Source organism: Hemitrygon akajei, chromosome 4, assembly GCF_048418815.1.
Source record: "Hemitrygon akajei chromosome 4, sHemAka1.3, whole genome shotgun sequence".
Lineage (NCBI taxonomy): Eukaryota > Metazoa > Chordata > Chondrichthyes > Myliobatiformes > Dasyatidae > Hemitrygon > Hemitrygon akajei.
In genome coordinates this window covers 6,645,816-6,664,991 of record NC_133127.1, presented here as the reverse complement: position 1 = coordinate 6,664,991, position 19,176 = coordinate 6,645,816, and the positions used below count along the sequence as shown (strand labels likewise).

Here is a 19,176-nt window from a genome sequence, read left to right as displayed (position 1 = left end):
GGTGGAGGAGCTGGATACAGTAAGGTCTTCCAAGAGACTCTTAGATATGTACATGGAGCTTAGAAAAATAGAGGGCTATGCAGTAGATTAATTCTAAGCAGTTTCTAGAGTAGGTTACATTTTTGCACAACATTGTGGGCCGAAGGACCTGTAATGTGCTATAGATTTCTATGTCCTATTGCAGAAATTCCCGAGATATCAGAATCCAATCAAAAGGCTACACAATTATAATAATTATAACTCATGTAGTCAATTAAAAAATGAGAAGTTCGATGTTTCTGCTATACTGGCTTCAGCCAGTAAGTGGAGATGAACTATCACTTTCTGTGAAAATACATGAGTTTGTTAACAATACAAATTGTTACAAACACAAATTATGTCAGTAAAACTATGATTTTAATCTTGCATTAATTCAACTAATATCTTATAAGAAGAATTGATTCAACAGTCTCTACGAAAGGAGGTGTAAGACATTCCTTTCCTCTGCTAGCCTGCAAGTCACCCTTGGACAAGGTGTAGCACCTGCTTAGCCCCCTCGAACAGGGTCATGTGAAGACATGGGATCAGGTGGTGGATGGTCGTATGAGCAGCTGGTGCACATCACAAATTCTAGTTATGCGACCACTGACACTATGCTGATAATCTCCAAAGAGTGTTGATAATGGCTGGGGTCACTCGTCTTGTAAAGACACTGACCAGAAGAAGGTAATGGCATACCAATTCTGTAGAAAAAATTTGACAAGAACAATCATGGTCAGAGATCATGATTGCCTGTGACATACCAAACAACATATGATGCATATGCTGATGTTGATGCTGATCTTGATGATGATAATTATGATAATGATGTTGATGATGTTGATGATAATTATGATAATGATGATGTTGTTGATGATCTTGTTGTTGATGTGCATGATGGTATTCAACAGGATCTTGTAACGTTGATTGCCACAGGTTATTTGTGGGCCAAGTTGTGTCTGGCATTCATAGAGTCATGGAAAAGTACAGCAGAGAAACAGGCTCTTCAGTCCATCTAGTCTATGGCAAACCATTTGAACTGACTACTCCCATTGATCTGCACTGGGTCCATAGTCCTCCATACCCAAATGTCCACAAGACATGGGAGCAGTATGAGGCCAATCAGCCCATCGAGTCAGCCCTGCCATTCCATCATGTCTGATTTATGTTCCCTCTCTAACCCGTTCTTCTGCCTAATATTCTGTAACTGTGCAGATGCCAGAAATGCAGAATAAAACAGGCTGTCTACAGCACCATCTCCTGACTTTATGCCTCGGTCACTGACTCTCACACGTTTCTCCTTTGAAAATTATGCATGAACACATCAAAATGTTGTGGATACGGCCCAGTCCAGGGGTAAAGCTCTCCCCACCATTGAGGACATCGACACAGAATGCTGTTCAGAAAAGCAGCATCCATCATCAAGGATCCCCAACATCCTGGCCATGTTCTCTTCTCACTGTTACCATCAGGAAAAAGGTACAGGAGCCTCAGGACTCACACCACCAGGTTCAGGAACAGTTGTTATCCGTCAACAATCAGCCTCTTGAGCCAGTGGGGATAAAGTGAAAAATCATCTAGCTCTTTCCAGGCATATCTGATGGATAAACTCTTCTCAGGCTTCCAGTTGGGTACAGGTATTGATTTTAATCAACATTTCAATGACAATTCTGTCATTTTCATCAGGGACAATGCCTAGGCATGTCTAGTCCAGTGGTACATATAAACTCATCTTCTGTCTCTCCCGATTGGTTAGTCTTCATCCAATCAGGTTTCCGCTGTGCCACCTTGTTTACAATCAAATTCCAGTTCTTACTTAGTGCGAGGCTTTCGTCTTTGTGAAAGTTCTTTCTCTGACTTTCAATGACTTCCTTCACCAGGCCATCCAGTGGGGATAATTCCATGCAACTTCATACGTCCCATCACTGACCTGTTCCCACTCACTCTCAAGGACTCTTCATCTCATGTTCTCCATATTTGTTGCTTATTTATTTATTATTATTATTTTACTTTTTTTCTTTTATATTTGCACAGTTTATTGTCTTTTGGACATTGGTAGATTGTCCATCCTGTTGCCCTCACGATAATGTGTTACCAATTCAGCAAAGAACTGTACCATTGCCAATGACCATGCATGATTTTCAAAGGAAAACCATGCGCGAGAGTCATAAAGCCATGAAACCGTGACAGAGGCATAAAGTCAGGAGATGGTGCTGTAGACAGCCTGTTTTATTCTGCATTTCTGGTACCTGTAAATTTACAGAACATTAGGCAGAAGAACGGGTTAGAGAGGGAACATAAGTCAGACATGATGGAATGGCAGGGCTGACTCGATGGGCTGAGTGGCCTCATACTGCTCCCATGTCTTGTGGACTTACTTGGACACAGTGCAGCTTTTCTGACTCAGTGTGAATTCTCCAGTGTTAGGCTGCTCACTTTCTCTGTGTCGGAATTAGTCATTCCTGCAGTGAGACAGTCACCTGTGATATAGTCTCAGTTTTCCTCACTCCAGTCGTACACACAACCTACTGAGCATTTCCAGCATTTTCTCAAAGTTCAAAGCAAATTTGTTATCAAAGTCTGTATATAGTGTGTCACCATATACTCCCTGAGATTCATTTCCTTGTGGGCATTCACAGTAAATACAAGAAATACAATAGAATCAGTGAAAGATCACCCCCACAGGACAGACAAACAACCAATGTACAACCAACCGTGCAAACACAAAAAAACAGAAACATACTACAACTAATAATAATAATAAATCAGCAATAAATATTGAGAACATGAAATGAAGAGTCCTTGAAGGTGAGTCCATGGGTTGTGGGAACAGTTCAGTGATGGTGGGAGTGAAGTTACTCACTCTGGTTCAGGAGCCTGATAGTTGAAGGGTAACTGTCCCTGAACCTGATGGTGTGGGTCCTGACGCTCCTGTACCTCCTTCCTGATGGCAGCTTCTAAAGGGAAAATGGCCTGGATGATGGGGTTCCTCCGATATGGTGCATTGGCCTTCATCAATCGTGGGATTGAGCTTAAGAGCCGAGAGGTAATGTTGCACTTATATAGGACCCTGATCAGACCCCACTTGGAGTACTGTGCTCAATTCTGGTCGCCTCACTGTAGGAAGGATGTGGAAACCATAGAAAGGGTGCAGAGGAGATTTACAAGGATGTTGCCTGGATTGGGGAGCAAGCCTTATGAGAATAGGTTGAGTGAACTTGGCCTTGTCTCCTTGGAGCAACGGAGGATGAGAGGTGACGATAGAGGCGTACAAGATAATGAGAGGCATTGATCGTGTGGATAGTCAGAGGCTTTTCCCCAGGGCTGAAATGGTTAGCACGAGAGGGCATAGTTTTAAGGTGCTGGGCAGTAGATACAGAGTAGATGTCAGGGGTAAGTTTTTTTTACGCAGAGAATGGTGAGTGCGTGGAATGGGCTGCCGGCAACGGTGGTGGAGGTGGAAACGATAAGGTCTTTTAAGAGACTCCTGGATGGCTACATGGAGCTTAGGAAAACAGAGGGCTATGCATAAAGCTTAGGTAGTTCTAAGGTAGGGACATGTTTGGCACAACTTTGTGGGCCGAAGGGCCTGTATTGTGCTGTATGTTTTCTATGTTTCTATAACAGATGTTTTTTCCCTACAGTGCTCTGTGTCGATGTGCTCAATGGTGGGGAGGGCTTTACCCATGATGGACGGGGCCATATCCACTACTTGTTGAGGGCTTTTCCATGTGAGGGTGTTGGTGTTTCCATACCAGAACATGATGCAACCAGTGAATAAACTCCCCACCACACATTTATAGAAGTTTCTTAAAGTTTCAGATGACATACTTTACCTTCACAAACTTCTGAAAAAGTAGAAGCACTGCTGTGTTTTCTTTCTAATGGTGTTTACGTGCCAGGCCCAGGACAGATCCTCTGAAATGATAAGGCCAAGGAATTTAAAGTTACTGACCCTCTCCATCTCTGATCCCCCAATGAGGACGGGCTCATGGATCTCTGGTTTCCTCCTCCTGACAATAATCAGCTCCTTGGTCTTGCTGACATCGAGTGAGAGGCTGTTGTTGTGACACCACTCAGTCAGATTTTCAATCTCTCTCCTTTATGTTGATTCGTCACCACTCCTGATTCGGCCAATGACACTTAAATATGGCATTGGAACTGTGCTTAACTGCACAGTCAGAAGTGTAGAGCAGGGGCTGAGCACACAGCCTTGTGGTGCACCAGTGCTGACAGAGATCGTGGAGAAGACTGGGGTCTACAAGTGAGGAAATCGAGGATCCAAGTGCACAAGGAGGTATTGAGGGTGAGGTCTTGAAGCTTTGAGAAATTTTGAGAAGATGGTAGTATTGTGTTTGCTTTTAAACTGGAACGAGTGCGGGGACGATTGACAAGGATGCTGGTGGAATTTGATGGAGAGAGATGTTGGACAGGCTAAAAGGTTATTTCTGAGAGAACAGGAGACTGAGAGCTGATCTGATATTGGTGTATAATGTCATGAGGGGCAAACATAGGCTGATTGCAGACACTGAGCTTTTCCCAGAGGTGGGGAATCAAGAACTAGAGAGGACATAGGTATTAGGAGGAAGGAGAAAGATTTAAGATGATCTTGAACCACAACTATTTTACACAAACACAAGAAATTCTACAGATGCTGGAAATCCAAAGTAACACACACAAAAGCTGGAGGAACTCAGCAGCATCTATGGTAATGAGTAAAGATTTGATGTTTCAGGCGGAGACCCCAAAGGATGGGAAATCGGAGGAAGTGGCTGAGGAAGGAAGAATAACAGCTTTTAAAGACATTCGGACAGGCACAGCACATGGATAGGAAAGGTTTAGAAGGTTATGGGCCAAATAATGACAAATAGGCTAGCATGGATGGGGCAGTTTGATTCGCATGGGCCAGTTGGGCTGAATGGCCTCTTCCCACACTTTATAACTCTATGAAACCCTGGGTGGGTGGAGGTACAGCAAGGTGTGGGCAGCCATGGGAGTGCTCAGTATTAACATTGGAATCCATGAGGTCTCGTGGCATCAGGTCAAAAGCCCCTCCTGATCTCCATTGACTGTCTTCACTCTGTTCCTCCATGTTGAACCACACTGAAGGAATGCTGAAAGTAGCAAGGTCACTGAATGTACGCTGCGTGAAATTTCAATGTCCATCAGACAGGGCGGCTCTGGTAGCACCACTAGGCTGGAGAAGTCCTAAAGGATACAACCGCTGGACGTCTTGACTGAGGAAGAAACATACTTGCCCTCATCCATGCCAATCCATGTGGTGTACTCTTCCAGGGGGCATCTGTTCATCATGTCCATACCATTGGAAGAGTGACTCCCACACAGTCCTTGTGCAGACAAAAGTTGTGTGGCACTGTAACTTCATTAAATGTGAATTTGAAAAATTTGGGCCAATAATTGGGAGTTGGAATTGAAATAGGACAAATGAGAAGTGATGAATTTTACTAAATTAATTCAGGACAGGAATTGCACAATGCCCTGGAGAGGCTTATAGAACAGAGAGTCCTAAGAGTACAAATATATACAAGTAGAGGGCAAGCAGGGAGTCAGGGTGGTGAAGAATGTGTTTGCATGCTTGCTTTCGTCAGTCCGATCACTGAGTACAGGAACTGAGATGCCAGGTTACAGCTGCTGGGACGACAGTAGAAGTATCATCTACAGAACATGGAAAATCAAACAGTACAGCACAGGGACAGGCATCTCGGCCCAGCATGTTGTGTCAAACCAATTAAATGAGTAATCTAATGGCCAACAAAACTAATCTCTTCTGTCTGCACAATGTCCATATCCTTCCATTTTCCACACATCCATGTCCCTGTCTAAACATCTGTTAAAAGTCCCTTTTGTATCTGCCTCTAGCACCACCCCGGGCAGCGTATTCCAGACACCCACCACTCTTTCATTGAAAAACTTGCCCCTCACATCTCCTTTGCAATTACCCACTCTCACCTTAAATATATGTCCTCTCATAATCTTATGGACCTCTGTCAGATCTCCCGTCAGCCTCTGCTGTTCCAGAGAAAACAACCCAAGTTTGTCCGATCCCTCATTATAGCACATACCCTCTGAACCAGGCAACATCTCGGTAAACTTCCTCTGCACCCTCCACCCTCTCCAAAGCCTCGACATGTGCAATACTCCAGCTGTGGCCCAACTAGATCTTTATAAAGCTGCAACATAACTTCCTGACTTTTGAATCAATGCCTTGATGACTAAACTCAAGCAGACCGTTCGCCTTCTTAACCACTGTGTCAACCCGTGTAGTCACTTTCAGGGAACTATGAACTCGGATCCCAAGATCCCTCTGCCCATCAACACTTGTCTTTGGCAGTGTACTGTCTCTTTGATCTGCCAGGGTGCAGCTTCAGATCTGGCCGAGTTAAACTCCATCTGCCATTTCTCCACTCATATCAGCATCTGATCGATAATCCCATTGTATTCTTTGTCAGTCTTCTACGCTGTCAACACCACCAATCTCCCTATCATAGAGTCATTGAGTCATAGAAAAGTACAGCACAGAAACAGGCCCTTTGGCCCATCCAGTCCGTGTAGATCCATTTAAACTGCCTATTCCCATCGACCTGCACGTGGACCATAGCCCTCCATACCCCTACCATCCACGTACCTATCCAAACTTCTCTTAAATGTTTAAATCGAGCTCGCACGCACCGCTTGCACTGGTAGCTTGTTCCACACTCTCACCACCCTCTGAGTGAAAAGGTTTCCCCCATGTTCCCCTTTCACCTTTAACCCATGACCTCTAGGATCATCCCACCCAGTCTTCAGTAGAATAAGCCTGCTTGTATTTACCCTGTCTGTACCCCTCATAATATTGTATTCCTCTCTCAAATATTCTCTCAATATTCCACATTCCAAGGAATAAAGTCCAAACCCATTCAGTTTTTCCTTATAACTCCGGTCCTCCACACCCAGCAACATCCTTGTAAATTTTCTCAGTATTTATCAACCTTGTTTACATCTTTCCTGTAGGTAGGTGACTGAAACTGCACACCATATTCCAAACTAAGCCTCAGCAATGTCTTATACAATTCGACAAACATCCCTTACACAATACTTTGGTTTATGAAGGCCAATGTGCAAAGGATTTCTTTACAACCCTATTGACGAGTAACACAACTTTCAATGAACTATGGACCTGTATTTCCAGATCCCTTTGTTCTGCCACACTCCTCAGTGTCTGACCGTTCGTGGTGTAAGACCTACACTGGTTGATCCTAATGAAGTGCAACACTTTGTACTTGTCTGCATTAATTTCCATCTGCCATTTTTCAGCCCATTTTCCATCTGGTCCAGATCCTGCTGCAAGCCATGATAGCCTTCCTCGCTGTCCATTACTCCCCAATCTTGCTGATCCAGTTAACCACACTATCAGGAATGCAGGAAGCCACGATGACTATTCACAATCAGTCCGTGTCCATCTGCAAACTTACTAACCCACTCACCTACATTTTCACCCAGGTTATTTATATAGATAACCTATATTTATATTATGTATTTATATTTATATATGTTATTTATATAGACAGCAGAGGTCCCAGTACAGATCCTTGTGGAACACCACAAATCACAGATCTCCAGCTAGAATAAATCTCTTCAACCACTGTCCCCTGTCTTGCGTAGGCAAACCAGTTCAAAATCCAAATGAACATTTCACCATTGATCCATGTACCTTAATCTTCTGGATGAGTTTCAAATCAGAGAACTTTTCAAACTCCACGTAGACAACATCCACAGCTCTACCTACTTCAATCACCCTCGTCACCTCATCAGAAAACTCACTCAAGTTGGTGAGACATGACTTGCCCCACACAAAGCCTTCCTGTACTGATCTGGTCACCTTGCTACAGGAAGGATGAGACTGACCTGGGGACATTCACAAAGATGTGAACAGGACTGGACGGTTGAGTTATAATGAGAGACTGGACAGGCTGCAGCTTTTTCCCCTGGAGTGTAGGAGACTGCAGAGCGATCTTATAGTGGTACATAAAATCACGAGGGGCATTGATAAGTCTTTTCCCCAGGGTAGGTGAATCTAAACTAGAACACACACATTTAAAGTGACTGAGGAAAGATTTTAAGGGGACCTAAAGGATAGGTTTTTCACAGAGGGGGAGCTGGGTATATGGGACAAGTTGTCAGAGGAAGTTATGGAGGTGGGTAGAGTCAATTGCAAAGTTTAAAAGACACTTAGACAGTATGGGTACAAAAGGTTTCCAGTGATATGGGCCAAACACAGGCAAGTCAGGCTTGTTCATGTAGGTAAATATGGATGAAAGGCCTTATTCCATGCTGTATGACCCATCTACCCTGTCCCCTCTGCCCCTCGCCTCTCCCCAACAGTGGGGATCAGTGCTAAAGGAAAAATTAAAGTTCACTCAGAACTTTAGAACAGATGATAATTCTGCTCCCTTCTGAGATCTGTACCATTATAGAAAGCATCTTCAGCCAGTTGATTTCATTGCACCAGACAGAGTTATCAACTCTAATGGAAGCTGCTGGTCAACTGCAGTCAAGCAGCAGTTACTCCCAGTGGTCTACACTCTGATGGGCAGTTTCAGTTCTGCCAGGAATCCTGTGATGGATCCAAAATGGAACAAAGAGCTGAATTCCTGCAAGGAGGTGAGAGTGACTGACCTTCACACGAAGGCAGCATCAACTTGTCTGGCAAGATGGAGCCTGGTAAAACTGAAGTTCAGGGCTATCAAAGGGGAATACTTCAGGGCTTAGAGTCATACCATAGCTTACCTGAAGGAGATGCTGGTAGTTGTCAGTCACCCCAGCCCCAGGACATCATGTAGGAGTTCCTCTGGGAATTGCCAATGGGGCAACCATCTCCAGCTATTCCATCAGTGATCTTCTTTCTCTCAGCTCGGAAGTGTGGATGTTCACAACCCAATTCCACTCACAATTGCTCAGCAAATGAAGCTGCCCATGTGAGTGTGGAATTACACCATCACTCGCTGAGTCCAGCTCCCGGAACTCCCTCCCTGCATCACCGCGGAGAACCTTCACCAGAACTGCAACTTCTCCAAAAGGGCTGCTCACCACCTTCTCAAGGGCAATAAATACCCGTCTCACTGACCACACTCTGATCTGAAAATGAACAAAACAAAATTCTTCATGGGTTTGTGCGTCAAAGGGTATCTCTCTACTGTAGCCAGATTGACAATACTTCAGGAGTACTTGCCATGAGGGACACCTGATTTCACAATATTTAACAGCATTAATTCACTGATGCAGAGAGTGTGAGCAATGTTGTCAAACTGGAACTGGGTGTGACTCTGGAGATGATGCATACTTGTGGTGGGAGAGCAGTGTCTTTAGCAACGAGATGAGGGAATTGTGGAACAGGAGCAGTGGTTCCAGTGCGAGAGTTCGGTTTCCACATGGGCCATGAGATGGGAAACAGATCCAGTCACAGACAATTACTTTCAGGAATTCTCTGCAGGCAGTTTTCCAGAAATTAAAAGCAAATAAAAAAGACATATCTAATGTGACACAAAAAAACACAAGATAAAGATCACAATAAATATAAATACATAAGATAGCTTACGTACACAGATTCTATGTCCGTAATTTGACGCTAGGCACAGGAGTGTCTGTACATCAGGTGATAAAGTTGTGGCGGCTGGGGGTGTGGTGGGTGGGGGTGTTGATCAGCCTCACTGCTTGGGGAAAGTAACTGTTTTTGAGTCTGGTGGTCCTGGCCTGGATGTTTTGCAGCCTCCTCCCTGATGGGAGTGGGACAAACAGTCGATGAGCTGGGTCGGGGGATCCTTCCTGACGTCACTGGCCCTTTACAACACCGTTCTGTATATATGCCCCTGATGGCGGGTAGGCTGGTGCTGATGATGTGTTGGGCACTTTTGACCACCTGTTGCAGAGCTTTTCTGACGGCTGTGGTGCAGTTTGCACAATAGTTTGTAACAATAATTACATCAATAAATAAACAGTGGAAAGGAAAGGAGTGTTCATGGGCCATTCAGAAATCCGATGGTGGAAGGGAAGAAGCTTTCCCTGAATTATTGAGTGTGGGTCTTCAGGTTCCTGTGCCTCCTCCCCAGTGGCTGTAACAAGTGGAAGGCATGTTCCAGACGGTGAGGGTCCTTGGTCCTTCTTCAGGCATCACCACTCAGAGATACAGAGAAGTGACGGAAGTCGGAAGTAAGTGAGGTGATGCATTTTGGGATATCGAATAGGGTGGGACATTCTCTATGAATTCTTGGCCCCTGGAGGCTATCGAGAAACAGAGAGAGACCTTGGAATACAAGATCAAAATCCCTGAAGGTGATAATAAAGGGAGAACTGGGAAGGAGAGAATGAAGCTTCTTAAGCTACAGAGAGGCACTTCATCTTCCATCTGGACACGTTGCAGCCTCTTTGGATCATTTGTTTCTCCATTCGGGCTACACCTCACCCGTGTGACCTGTAGGCCAGCAGAGGGAGGGAGTGGCTGACACCTCCTTTGGTAGAACGTATCTCCACACACAGTTGTCTTTTTGGATATAATATTGTATTCTACACCTCCAGGTCACCTGATTTCTGGCCGTATCAGTCATTCATCTGTGATATTGGCTCAGCTTGTTGCTTTCTGTCCCGTTGTTTCCTGTTTCATCCTCTGGGAGTGGGGGATGTTTCCTGCCTGAGCCAGTGGGCATGTCTTCCTGCTTTGTGTTTCACAATTTCAACATTCTTTCCTCTATGTTATGTCTGTAGAGTTATACGGCGCAGAAACAAACATTCGGCTCAATGGATCCATGCCCACTTGAGCCAGTCCTATTTCCCAGGGTGTGACCCCTAACCCTCTGAACGTTTCCCATCCGTGTCAGCCAGTGATCGGAGTGGAGAGTGGAGGGGGAAGAAGTGGGAATGAAAAGCATCGTCATATGTGCTTTCAAGTTTTTGTAGCTTCTGTCCGATGCGAGAGGGGAGACAAGAGAATAGAGTCATAGAAAAGTACAGCACAGAAACAGGCCCTTTGGCCCACATAGACTGTACTGAAGAATTAAACCTGCCTACTCCCACTGATCTGCACCCGGACCCCTACCATCCACACGCCTGTCAAAACTTCTCTTAAATGTTGAAATCGAGCCCGCATGCACCACTTGTTCTGGCAGCTCATTCCCAACTCTCACAACCCTCTGAGTGAAGAGGTTCCCATCATGCTCCCCTTAAACATTTCACTTTTCACCCTTAACCCATGACTTCCACCCAACCTCATGGGAATTTACCCTATCTATTCCCCTCATAATTTTGTATACCTCTTTCAAATCTCCCGTCAGTCTTCCAAGGAATAAAGTCCTAATCTTTTCAATCTTCCCTTGTAAATCAAGTCCTCCAGACCAGGCAACATCCATACCAATTTTCTCTGTACTCTTTCAACATTATTTACATCTTTCCTGTAGGTAACATAGAAACAGAAACATAGAAAGCCTACAGTACAATACAGGCCTTTCGGCCCACTAAACTGTGCCAAACATGTCCTTACCTTAGAATTTACCTAGGGTTACCCATGACCAAAACTGTACACAAAACTCCAAGTTAGGCCTCACCAACATCGTATACAACTTCAACCTAACAACCAATCTCTTGTACTCTGTACCTTGATTTATGAAAGGCAATGTGCAAAAGCTTTCTTTACAACTGTATCAACCTGTAACTCCACTTTTAATAAATTATGGACTTCTTTTCCCAGGTCTCCTTGTTCTATCACACTCCTCAGTGCCCTACCGTTCACTGTATAAGATCTACCCTGGTTGGTCCTACTGAAGTGCAAAACCTCACACTTGTCGACATTAAATTCCATCTGCCATTTTTTAGTTTATTTTTCCAGCTGGTCCAGATCCCGCTGCAGGACATGATAGTCTTGCTTGCTGTCCACATCCCCAATCTTGGTGTCATCCAAATATTTGTTGATCCAGTTAGCCACATTATCATCCAGGTCATGGATATAGGTGACACAGAACAATGGACCAAGCACCAATCCCTGTGGCACTCCACTAGTCACAGGTCTCCAGTCAGAGAGACAACCATCTACTACCACTCTCTGGCTTCTCCCACAGAGCCAATGTCTAATCCAGTTTGAATCCACCTTGAATACCAAGCAACTGAACCTTCTTGACCAGGCTCCCATGCGGGATCTTATCCAATGCCTTGCTAAAGTCCATGTAGACAACATCCACTGTCTTGCCTTCATCAGCTTTCCTGATAACTTCCTCGAAATACTCTATGAGATTGGTTAGACATGACCTACCACATACAAAGTCATGCTAATTATCCCGGATCGGCATTTGTCTATCCAAATACTCATATATTTGATCCCTTTGAATACTTTCCAATAACTTCCACACTTCTGATGACAGGTGCACCGGCCTATAATTTCTGCTGTTAATTTTAGAGGCTTTTATAAACAGCAGAACAATATTAGCCATCCTCCAGTTCTCTGGTACCTCTCCTGTCACTAAGGATCTCTGTTAGGGCCCTTGCAATTTCTGCTCTTGTCCGCGGAACAGCTTATCGGGCCCTGTGGATTTATCAACCTAATTTGCCTCAAGACAGCCAACACCTACTCTTCTGTAAACTCTACAGGGTCCACCGACTCGATGTTGCTTTGCCTCACTTCTGTCGACTCTGTGTCCATCACCTGAGTAAATACAGATTCAAAACATCCATTCAAGAAAAAATTCTCCCTTCTCTTTTATCTCCACGTATGAATTGCCATTCTGATCTTCCAGATGACCAACTTTGTCCCTTGCAATCCTTTTGCTCTTAACATATCTGTCGAATCCCTTAGGATTCCCCTTCACCTTGTCTGCTAGAGCAACCTCGTGCCTTCTTTTAGCCCTCCTGATTTCTTTCTTAAGTGTAATCTTGTATTTCTTGTACTTCCTAAGCAGCTTATTTGTTCCTACCTGCCTACACATCCTCTGCACCTCCTCTTTTTGTTTTCTAAACCGGAGCCTCAATATCTCTTGAAAACTAAAGTTCCCTACCTGAAAACCTGTTATCTTTACCCTTTATTCCGACAAGCACATACAGAATTTGTATTCTCAAGATGTCACTTTTGAAGGCCTCCCACTTACCAAGCACACCTTTGCCAGAAGACAACCTGTCCCAAACCAGACTTGCCAGAATATTTCTATCACGAAAATTAGCCTTTTCCAATCTAGAATCTTGAAGCACAGACTAGACCTATCTGTTTCCATATTTACTTTGAAACTAATGGCATTATGATCACCAGATGCAAAAGTGTTGCCCAACACAAACTTCTGTCACCTGCCCTGTCTCAATTCAAACAGCAAGTCAGCGATAACTGTGAAGATGAACCTTTGCAGATACAAGGGTGAGCTTCTCTGTGTGGAGCACATGGAGTGAGTGAATCAGGACTACGAGGACCACTTGGGCAGTGTAGGCTCCTTTACCCGGCTATCACCTTCCCTGTTCTTGACTATTCAGGAGAGTCAGGGAGACCCAGTGGACTTGCACACAGGTACTTAGTGTATGAGTTCAGTACCTGTTAGTTTAGACAATAAAGGTACTTGTTGGTGAATACAGATTCTCTCTGTGCCTCCCTGATCATTACTACAAGGGATGATGCTTGCAACAGAATTCTTGTCCCTGTTGTGGGCTTGAGGATAAATCTCTTGTTGAGTCAGCGAGAGACTTGAGATGGACCCTGTGGGGGAGAAACAGAGAAATTTGGGGCTGGGTAGTTAGTTATTACTGACCCAGGATGAAGAATTCAGGGAATTATGCAATTCCGGAGGAATTGGACTGTTTTGATTGGAGTGGACTCCTCCAGAAATACTTCTTGAGGAAATGGCCACATTAGAGGGAGTATGCTGGACACACCAGCCTACTGGTGATGTGTACAGCGGGAAAACCGCTGGCAAAGCTCTTTTTAAGATTGCTTAAGGGAAATTGTCAGACAAGGAATTTATACGGTTACAGAATCCAGTAGCAGTTGCCTGTCTGGCTGATGATTCAACAGAAAGTTGGCACAAAGCTGACGCCGAGCAAGATAGATTACAACAGGAAATGTTGGTGAGAAATGAGGGTAGAGCTGGATAGTCTAAGAAGTAAACAAAAGGCTCCAAGAAGAGGCAGGGTAAGTGAAAAGTCACTGATTTACAGGGCAGAGGAGTGTGGATTTGGTGCACATAACCAGTTTCAGATGGAGTGTGAGAAATTGGTTAAAGAAAAGAGAAAACAAGAGGAAGACGGCAATTTAGCTCAGAGCAAGGTGGAGGGATTAAAGAAAGATTGCAGAGATTTAAAAGGAGCTGTAAATGTGATACAGAAATCAGTACACAAAAAGAAAAGTCACCCAGAAGATCATGCAAAGTGTTTAGCAGATACAAAAGCTGTAGGACCAAGTTGCAGACCACATACTTGCTTTTGATCTGAAAGAGGGGAGGAGAGTGAATATGGAGATAAGGATTGGAGCAATTTAGCAGATGATGCGGCACAATACGGTTATGATAACAATGAAATGTTTTCCCCCCCCGAGGATCTCCCCACCCCCCACCAGCATACGGTGCTCAGGAACTGGCAGTGCTGACAGTGCCACTGCACTCCCCTAGTTATTTCCAGAAAGGGTGCCGTCGGGGCAGGAAATCAAAACCAGAATATAACATAGAGCCCTCTGTTTGGAGTACAGCAGCTGGGAGACGTTGCTAATGATATCGGGACGTGTCTGGTAGACGCTAGCCAAGTGTTACCAGAGGAGAGGTGAGCATCCCACTGAGTTTGCGTCCTGTTTATGAACCGTGTTCCAAGGTGTGTATGGAACAGCATTGGGTTAAGACCATTGTGACCAGAGCCCTCAGACAGAAGGTTAACGACACCGGTGTCTCACGCTACCAATGAATCAAAAAAAGGCATTGGAAATGTTTGATCCTTCTGAACCCACACACACTGAGTCATGGGTACTGAGGAAAGTGAGCAGAACGTGGGAAAATACCAAATAATGGGATCTATTAAACTTCCTGGGGAAATGAGGGCAGGGGGCCCACTCTAACAGTCTCCCCACCATGATGTCAAGGGCAAGGAAGGGTAGAGGAGATGGACCAGGGCCAGGAAGAGGGAGAACTGAAGGTGGAGTACTTAAATGCTGTAACTGTAGTCAATAAGGACTGATTAACAGAGAATTTCCAAATCTAAGAGGTGGGAGAGCAGAGCAAGATAGTTTGCCCCTGCAGGGGCCAGAACCATGGAGCCCACAAATAACATGGTGAAGACACCAGCATCCAGGGAATTGTACCCTGATCTTCAGTGATGGTGTCAGGCCTCACCAACATGGTGTGTGACACAAGGTGGGATGAAACCGGAAGACCTCGAGTGAGTGGTAGGGTCAGAGGCCGCCCTGTTACCTTTTTATAGGACACTGGAAGACTCTGAACCACCATCAATGACACTAATGTAAATAACGTAAATTGGGAGATACAAGGTAAAATCATCCCTAGTGGATTCACAGGACATTCACAAGTGGGACAGGTGAGTATACCGTCGGAAGTAACGATAGGAGACATAGCATTGAAACATTCATTAGTATAACCAGATAATCATATAACAATTACAGCACAGAAACAGGCCCATCTCGTCCCTTCTAGTCCGTGCTGAACGCTTACTCTCACCTAGTCCCACTGGCCCGCACTCAGCCCATAACCCTCCATTCCTTTCCTGTCCATATACCTATCCAATTTTACTTTAAATGACAATACCGAACCTGCCTCTACCACTTCTACTGGAAGCTCGTTCCACACAGCTACCACTCTCTGAGTAAAGAAATTCCCCCTCGTGTTACCCTTAAACTTTTGTCTCCTAACTCTCAACTCATGTCCTCTTGTTTGAATCTCCCCTACTCTCAATGGAAAAAGCCTATCCACGTCAACTCTATCTATCCCCCACATAATTTTAAATACCTCTATCAAGTCCCCCCTCAACCTTCTGCGCTCCGAAGAATAACGACCTAACTTGTTCAACCTTTCTCTGTAACTTAGGTGCTGAAACCCAGGTAACATTCTAGTAAATCTTCTCTGTGCTCTCTCTATTTTGTTGCTATCTTTCCTATAATTTGGTGACCAGAACTGTTCACAATACTCCAAATTCGGCCTTACCAATGCCGAATTTTAACATTTTAACATTACATCCCAACTCCTATACTCAATGCTCTGATTTATAAAGGCCAGCATACCAAAAGCTTTCTTCACCATCCTATCCACATGAGATTCCACCTTTTGGGAACTATGCACCATTATTCCTAGATCACTCTGTTCTACTGCATTCTTCAATGCCCTACCATTTACCATGTATGTCCTATTTGGATTATTCCTACCAAAATGTAGCACCTCACACTTATCAGCATTAAACTCCATCTGCCATCGCTCAGCTCACTCTTCTAACTGGCCTAAATCTCTCTGCAAGCTTTGAAAACCGACTTCATTATCCACAACGCCGCCTACCTTAGTATCATCTGCATACTTACTAATCCAATTTACCACCCCATCATCCAGATCATTAATGTATATGACAAACAACATTGGACCCAGTACAGATCCCTGAGGCACACGACTAGTCACCGGCCTCCAACCTGACAAACAGTTATCCACCACTACTCTCTGGCATCTCCCATCCAGCCACTGTTGAATCCATTTTACTACTTCAATATTAATACCTAACGATTGAGCCTTCCTAACTAAGTTTCCATGTGGAACCTTGTCAAAGGCCTTACTAAAGTCCATATAGACAACATCCACTGCTTTACCCTCATCAACTTTCCTCGTAACCTCTTCAAAAAATTCAATAAGATTTGTCAAACATGACCTTCCACGCACAAATCCATGCTGATTGTTCCTAATCAGACCCTGTCTATCCAGATAATTATATATACCATCTCTAATACTTTCCTAAAATGCTAAAATACTTTCCATTAATTTACCCACCACTGACGTCAAACTGACAGGCCTATAATTGCTAGGTTTACTCTTAGAACCCCTTTTAAACAATGGAACAACATGAGCAATATGCCGATCCTCCAGCACCATCCCCGTTTCCAATGACATTTGAAATATTTCTGTCAGAGCCCCTGCTATTTCTACACCAACTTCCCTCAAGGTCCTAGGGAATATCCTGTCAGGATCTGGAGATTTATCCACTTTTATATTCCTTAAAAGTGCCAGTACTTCCTCCTCTTTAATCGTCATAGTTTCCATAACTTCCCTACTTGTTTCCCTTACCTTAGTGTTGGTGGAATTACCCCGGGAGCAGGAACATATACTGGGGAGTGATTATATGGCCAAAGCAGGGCTTTGTTTTGACCCAGTTAATAGTATGATTTGGCAGATGCCAACTGGCATGAATAACATTGACCACATGCAGATCCCAGCAGGAGAATCTCAGGACAGAATCTGCACAATGGGTGAAATGTGGATAAAACCGGAGGAGATGAGCAATGATCAGAAGGTGCAGCAAATTATTGCGCAGAACTCCGGGGCATCTGCACGGTACATGCATGACTGTGGAAGGGTGGATGGCAGTGTGTGCGTACAAGGTCCAGACCCCAAACCACAGAAGCAATATGGGTTTCACAAAAAAAAAGCTGAGGAAGATGTGGGTAAAGTAATACAGAGTTTGGTACAAGGGGTACTGAGGCCAGTAGCCTCCACTAATAACTCACCCAAATGGCCAGTGAGGAAACCAGTTGGTAGTTGGAGGTTGACAATAGACTATCAAGAGCTGAATAAAGTAACTCCATTAACAGCCCCACTGTAGCAACTAACCCGGAGAGAGTGGACAAAACAGAATGAAAGAGGACAATGGTTCACAGTTTTAGACATAAATAATGGATTTTGGTCTATCCCACTAGGAAGAGAGTGTCGATACAAGTTTGCATTTACCTTTCAGGGACAGCGATATACATGGACTGCCCTACCACAGGGGGTTCCATAATTCCCCATCTATGTTTCACCAATGCTTAAGAGAAGGGTCACAATGGTTTTCAAAACCCGAGTGCTTGGTCCAATATGTAGATTAACTGCTCCTGTAGACCGAAACCAAGCAGGAACATTATCAGCTATTGACAGAACTACTGCAGTTTTTACTTGCATTGGGATTAGAGGTAAACCCTAAAAAATCACAGATGATGAAAGAAGAAGTTAGTTATTTGACACTGGAAAAGGAGAAATGGATAAGTGAAGTGTAGAATTGGTTATTCCCCGTGACCTGAAAGGGCTGCGGTTCTTTCTGGGGCTGGTAGGACGCAGTAGGGATCACACTGGTGGATTTCCACTAAAGCAGCTCCTTTAATGAAGTTACTGAAAAAGAATGTGGCGGACGAATGGAAATCAGAACATGCCCAGGCCATCACAGACCTGAAACAAGCATTGGCCACTGCGCCAGCTTTAAAAACCCCAATTCGACTGAGCCATTCTCATTGGAGATGGCCACAACTGATAGCACCCTCTCAGCAGTTCTGTTACAGGAGATGCAGGGCAAGTTAAGAGCAGTAGCGTATGCCTCACGCATGGTCTCACCAGTAGAACAGGGGTATACTGAAAAACACTTGTTTGTGGTTTTCTGGGTAGTTTGACATTTCACCTGCATAGTGGGACTTAATCCACTTACAATACTGACAGAACACACACCCATACAATTACTGTTAGACGGAAGGATTAAAGATGGTTCAGTAAGCCAAAACAGAATTGCTGGATGGACATTTCTGCTGCAAGGAAGAAATATTAGTGTAAAGTGAGTAAACACTACCTCTATGTCAGCTGATAACCTGGTGTGCCAAGGAAGTGAACGTGAGTGTCAAGTTTTGATAGCAAATGATCCCAGGGGCCCATTTGTACTGAAACAAAAAGGAGGGGGTGGAAACAGATCAGATAAAGTAATGACTGAGAACAAAGACACAAACAAAAAAGAAAAAAACCCAATTTTCAATGTTTGTAGATGGCTCCTCATCAGTACAGGATGGTGAGAGGACAACCGGGTGTGGCATGTATGTAGAGGATGAACATGGCCAGGAAAGGGATAGTGTAGCTTTAAAGTTACCCAAAACCATGAGTGCACAGGCAGCAGAATTGGCAGCTGTAGCATATGTGGTTAGCCACCCAG

At 44.3% G+C, this 19,176-nt stretch overlaps 1 protein-coding gene across 2 annotated transcripts in view; it reads right to left on the bottom strand.

Annotated features, from left to right (window-relative positions):
* LOC140726090 (interferon-induced very large GTPase 1-like) overlaps window positions 1–19,176 on the bottom strand; it is a 93,809-nt gene that overhangs the window by 6,697 nt on the left and 67,936 nt on the right. Inside the window, exon 2 of one of the 2 annotated variants that reach the window (XR_012098569.1) lies at window positions 8,806–9,153. The exons of the other annotated variant lie outside the window; for it this stretch is intronic. The gene's annotated coding sequence lies outside the window, so the exon portion shown is untranslated. The remainder of the gene's footprint in view (window positions 1–8,805; window positions 9,154–19,176) is intronic. 2 annotated transcript variants of the gene reach the window in all.